Here is a 6,049-nt window from a genome sequence, read left to right on the forward strand (position 1 = left end):
GATGTATCTCGAGACCATACTCAAAAGTGAAATAAATCAAATTCATATGTGTAAATACCATATGGTATCCCTAGTGTAAGAAATGGTAAGAGTATATAAGATACAAAAACTTCAATAAGTACAATGAAAGAAAAAGAATCTGCTTAAAGGAGTCAAAATAATATCTTAGGGAAAATAAGGAAAATAAAAAGGAATAGAAAAGAAAAAATATCTAAAATTATATAAACACACAGGATAGCTAAGATGATTGTGCTACAAATTCTATAAGTTTTTGGAACAAAAAAGTTAACATTCACAGAATTAGAACAATTGTGCATATTTATTGTATGGTGATCTGAGGAACTCTTGAAGATCATTATGTAAAACAATAATCTCAGTTATGCTCCTACCACTTTGTTTTGAAGGCCTACATTGTCTGTGTTTTGGGCTCTTTGCTGTTGTTATTTATTTGTCTTTTTTGTTTCACGTTTTTTCTAGGAATTTGTTTTGCCTTGTTTTATTTTGTTTTGTTTTTCCCTCTAATACAGAAAGGATAGGTATACATGTAGAGACTCATACATGTGTAGAACTCCTCCTAAACAGTTTATGAGAATAGATTATTGTAGGGAGCCGAGTGACAGGCATTGGTGCCTAGATGTCTCTCTCTCTCTCTCTTATGGGCACTGCGTCTGCCTACATTAACAATAATCCTCTTCTGCTTACGTCACTTATCCGGATGTGATGGTAACCCTGTTGTATTCATCTGTTTAACCTCTTCCTGTCCCAGCTCCCACCCTTAGCCTATAAAAGGTGTGATTATTTTCTCAATAAACCGGAGGCTTGATTGGGTTAACATCAACTTGCCTTCGTCTCTTTTTGTCTCCCCTATGTCTTTTATTTAATCCCCGTTTCCCCTCCAGGAGTTCCAAACTTGTTGATCTGCAGGCCGGATCAAGTGGCGCCCAACGTGGGGCTCCTGGCACGGAGAAGTTAACGAGGGAGCCGTTCGAGAGACAGCTGGCTTAAACCAAAAGTAAAAGCAAATTAAACCAGAGACCTCGGCCGAGGAATGAGTAAACTAAATCAAGGATTAAAGCTTAAAGCAACAGGACATTAAATCAAGTGCCGAGACCTGCGCAGACGACTACCCGACGTCCTGCCCGAGTCACGGTGAGTGAACGGCAACCCCATTTCCCTTCCCAGACATGGGTCAAGTATTGAGCGAACACGAAGTGTTCGTCGGAGGCCTTATAAAGGCATTAAAGACAAGAGAGATAAGGGTTAAAAAACAAAAATTATTACAGTATTTTCAGTTTATTCATAAGGTTTGCCCTTGGTTCCCCCTAGAGGGTTCTATAGATACCAAGAGGTAGAATACAGTAAGAGATGTTTTAAAAGATTATTATAGAGTTTTCGGTCCAAAAAAGGTTCCTGTGACCACCTTTACATATTGGAATTTAATTTCTGAGCTGCTTGCCCAAAAGCATGCAGACCCTCAGGTTGAGGAGACAGTTACACTAGGTGAGGCTGCCTTGCGCGACTCCCTTAAATCTACCTCAAAACTGTCCTCAAAAAAATCTGAAGCCACTGATTTCTCAGATGCAGAGAATGATGGCCTGTTAGAGGTCCTTATACATGGTGATCTGCCACCACTACCACCTGTTGACGTGATCAGCAGGTCCCAGGATGGCAGCCCACCACTCCCTGTGCCTCCATGGCCAATTGGGGATTCATATAAGCCTTTAAAAACAACCTTAACTCTGAAAAACTTGCAGCCGCAAGGCAGCTGGTACAGGACCAGTTAGATGCAGGCCACATTGTTCCTAGTAATTCCCCTTGGAACACACCTATCTTTGTTATCCAGAAAAGGTCAGAAAAGTGGAGGCTGCTACAAGACCTTAGGGCGATAAATAAGACAATGGTCTTAATGGGGCCCCTACAGCCAGGCCTCCCCTCACCCAGTGCCATTCCTTTAAGATTTTTTAAAATTGTCATAGATCTTAAAGATTGCTTTTTCTCTATTCCTTTACACTTCATGACTTCCAAAAACTATTGGGAGATATTAATTGGCTCATACCATTTTTAAAACTAACTAAACATGATTTACAGCCCCTTTATGCGCTGCTTCGGGGAGACATAGATCCAACTTCCCCCCCGAGAGCTTACACCTGATGCCAGGAGAGCGCTCAGTAAAGTAGAAGAGGCTATTGCTCAACAAACCGTTTCCTTTATAGACTACAATGAGCCTTTACAGTTTCTCATTTTTAATACAAAGCTTTGCCCTACAGCAGTGTTCTGGCAACAAGCTCCCCTCATGTGGGTCCATTTACCAGTCTCTCCAAAAAAAACACTTTTGCCTTATTTCCAAGCTGTCTCAGACCTAATAATCCAGGGTAAAAAGCTGAGAAAATGTTACTTTGACAAAGAACCAGATATTATCATTCAACCTTTTACAAAAGACCAAATAGATTGGCTACTTCAGAGTACTAAAGTGTGGCCTATTGCCTTAGCTTCCTATTCAGGGACTATTGACAATCATTACCCTCCAAATAAGCTAGTTGACTTTGCTAATCGTCACTCATTTATATTCCCTAAAGTCACAGCTTCACAACCCCTTCCGGGTGCCCTGGTTTTATTCACTGATGGCTCATCCTCCGGAAGGGCTGCTTATGTATCTCAAGACAATGTTTCTACCCTCCAGGCAGATACTTCCTCTGCACAATTAGCAGAGTTAGAAGCTATTCTTGCAGCTTTTGCTGCTTACTCTGACCAACCATTTAATTTGTATACTGACAGTGCTTATCTTGCCCAGTCTGTTCCATTATTAGAGACTGTTGCTACTATATGTCATGCTTCCCCAGCTGCAAATCTGTTCAAACAATTACAATGCTTCATACGGCTTGACCGTCATAAGTTCTTTATCGGTCATCTGCGAGCTCATTCCAACCTCCCAGGGCCTCTTGCCCAAGAAAATCATTTGGCTGATGTTGCTGTACGAGCACAGGTTTTTATGGCTCAGGACTCCAAGGTGCCTGAGGCTCAACAAGCCCACCAGTTACACCACCTCAATGCTCACACCCTCCGCCTTCTCTACAAAATTACCCGTGAGCAAGCCAGACAAATTGTAAAAAATTGTCCATCTTGTGCTATCCACTCACCTGTTCAACACCTAGGAGTCAACCCTAGAGGTTTAATTCCTAACGCCTTATGGCAAATGGATGTTACCCATTTCAATGAGTTTGGCAATCTAAAATATGTACATGTCATTATTGACACTTATAGTGGCTTCATTTTTGCCACTCTCCAGACTGGAGAAGCTGCTAAACACATTATAGCCCATATGCTGTCAGCCTTCTCAGTTCTGGGATGTCCTCAACAGCTTAAGACCGATAATGGCCCTGGCTATACCAGCACCTCCTTTGCTCAATTTTGTAAAAGCCTTAATATCCTCCACACTACAGGTATACCTTACAATCCTCAGGGACAAGACATTGTTAAACGTGCGCATCGTTCTCTTAAATTCACCATAGATAAAATAAAAAGGGAGACATGGTACCCCACCCAGGGGTCCCCTAGAAATGTCCTTTCACATGCTCTTTTTATTTTAAATTTTCTGACCCTGGATGCTTCAGGCTGCTCCGCAGCATCTCGGTTTTGACATACTCAGACTCAAACACGGTTTGCATCTGTTTTATGGAGAGACCCACTAACCAATGTGTGGAATGGCCCTGATCCAGTCCTTATCTGGGGACGAGGCTCAGTGTGTGTTTACTCTCAACAAGATAAAAAAGCTAGATGGCTACCTAAACGCCTCGTAAAGCAAATAGACAGTTCTTCAAAGACCCCATATAACGCCCAGAAATAATGTTATTTCCTGAGGCACAATCCCCTGTGTTCCCTTACAGGTGACACATCTCCCTGGAGCCTTATGCTGCTTAACCAGCCTTCTTGAGCCACACCACACCCATGGTGGATTTTGACCCCTGCCAAACAGACTGCAACTGCTGACAGCCATGCACAGAACCCCATGACTGCGAAAGAGGCTCTTCTCGGTCTAGAGAAACATACACCAGCCAAATAGACTGCATCCAGTGTTATACAAGGCATGCTCCAAGACACAGGAGAATGACTTCATACAGAGACACCAACAAATGGCTGTCAACCCCTTCTCCTTGATTTTGGTGGGGGGAGTTTTTCCCTTACCTAATGCCCCTTTTGGGTCCCCTAGCTGACCTATTGTTTCTCATTTCTGTGAGTCTTGTATTTTTCAGAGGATTATGATGTTCATTAATAACTGGATAGACACATTTATGGCAAAGCCCATTCAGGTACACTATCATCAGCTGGAGTTGGCAGATCAACAAACCTACAGGGAAGGAATTCCCACGAGTGGCCCATATGATGATGCGGCCTGACTGCCCTGGGGCAATGGACAGGCAGTCAGAGACGGGCAACTAGGACATGCATGTTAATTCCAACGGCCGCCTAAGACAGACACAGGACCAACTGCTGTTCTACAAGCCCATGACGGGTAAGGCCTGGTTGGGTTCATACAATGAGGTCCTTGACCTAAGACAGACGCTGTCCTCACAGGGCCTGCCATACTCTTAATTAAATAATATAAAAAGGGAGGAGATGTAGGGAGCCGAGTGACAGGCATTGGTGCCTAGATGTCTCTCTCTCTCTCTCCTATGGGCACTGCGTCTGCCTACATTAACCATAATCCTCTTCTGCTTACGTCACTTATCCGGATGTGATGGTAACCCTGTTGTATTCATCTGTTTAACCTCTTCCTGTCCCAGCTCCCGCCCTTAGCCTATAAAAGGTGTGATTATTTTCTCAATAAACCGGAGGCTTGATTGGGTTAACATCAACTTGCCTTCGTCTCTTTTTGTCTCCCCTATGTCTTTTATTTAATCCCCGTTTCCCCTCCAGGAGTTCCAAACTTGTTGATCTGCAGGCCGGATCAGATTATATAATACATGATGAAATGAACAGCTACTTTGAAGAAAGAGAGACACTAAGGTACTCAGTGCTGATTCTGTAGCATCATTCTATGAAATCCAACAATACTATTATTCTTTGCTCAGAGTGATTTTAGTCTGTTTTGTATTGTTTAATTTCACGTACCTGAAGGTATGGACAGCTATTTGAAGAGAAGGAGAGACATTAAGGCAGCCATTGTTAACTTCTCTATTGTCTGGTTTTGAAGACCTAAAATGTCTTCGTCATCCTGTTCTGATCAGTCTAATACTATTTTGTTTTGTATGAATTCACTCTGTGTGAAGATATGGACAACTATGTAGAAGAAAACGAGACAATATGATAGACAGTAAAGATCTCTTGTTTTTTGCCTTGAAATCTGTGTCTCTTTCATTGTTTTCTTCTATTTTGTTCTGTTTTGTTATGTTTAATTTTACCCTCTTTAAAATAAAATTAAAAAAAAAAAAACAATGTCCAGATCATCTTTACTAGGAATAGATTCCATCTCTAGAAACCACTTTCTTTGCTCATCCATAAGCAACAACTTTTCAAGTTTTATCATATTATACCAGTAATTCACATCTTTATATCCCAGTTCTAGTTCTTATAATTACCACACACCTGCAGGTTTTTCCTCCACATAAATCTTGAGTACCTCAAGGTCATCCATGAGTGCTGGAATAAATTTCTTCCAAACTCTTGTTAATGTTTTATATTTTGAGTTCTTTCCATGAGTCATGAATGTTCTTAATGACTTTTAGACTAGTAAATCTAGGTTTTCAATATGATTTACTCAAATTTATCAAGGAAACATCTACTGAATGAGAAAATTCACTTGTTTAATAACTCGAATTTGAAATTATTCTTTGATCCATGAGCTAAAGGACAAGTGTTATGTCAGTAGGCATGAAAATGACATTCATTTCATTGTCCCTTTCCATCAGACTCCTGGATGACAAATGCAATGTCAATGAGCAATAATATTTTTCAAATGATTCTTGTTTTCAGCATTAGTTCTTAACATTGGGTTTAAAATATTCTTTAAATGATATTGTAAGCATATGCAGTATTACCCAAGCTTTGCTAT

The 6,049-nt window shown here is 41.0% G+C and overlaps 1 long non-coding RNA gene across 1 annotated transcript; it reads left to right on the forward strand.

Moving 5' to 3' along the window:
- The first annotated feature begins 977 nt into the window (after positions 1–977).
- LOC134477159 (uncharacterized) lies at positions 978–4,853 on the forward strand. Its single transcript, XR_010049070.1, has 2 exons — positions 978–1,149; positions 3,885–4,853. It is a non-coding gene; the product is annotated as an uncharacterized LOC134477159 (long non-coding RNA).
- The last annotated feature ends 1,196 nt before the right edge of the window (positions 4,854–6,049 follow it).

This window comes from Cavia porcellus, unplaced genomic scaffold, assembly GCF_034190915.1.
Source record: "Cavia porcellus strain 051 isolate PalLab524CR breed Dunkin Hartley unplaced genomic scaffold, mCavPor4.1 scaffold_8, whole genome shotgun sequence".
NCBI lineage: Eukaryota > Metazoa > Chordata > Mammalia > Rodentia > Caviidae > Cavia > Cavia porcellus.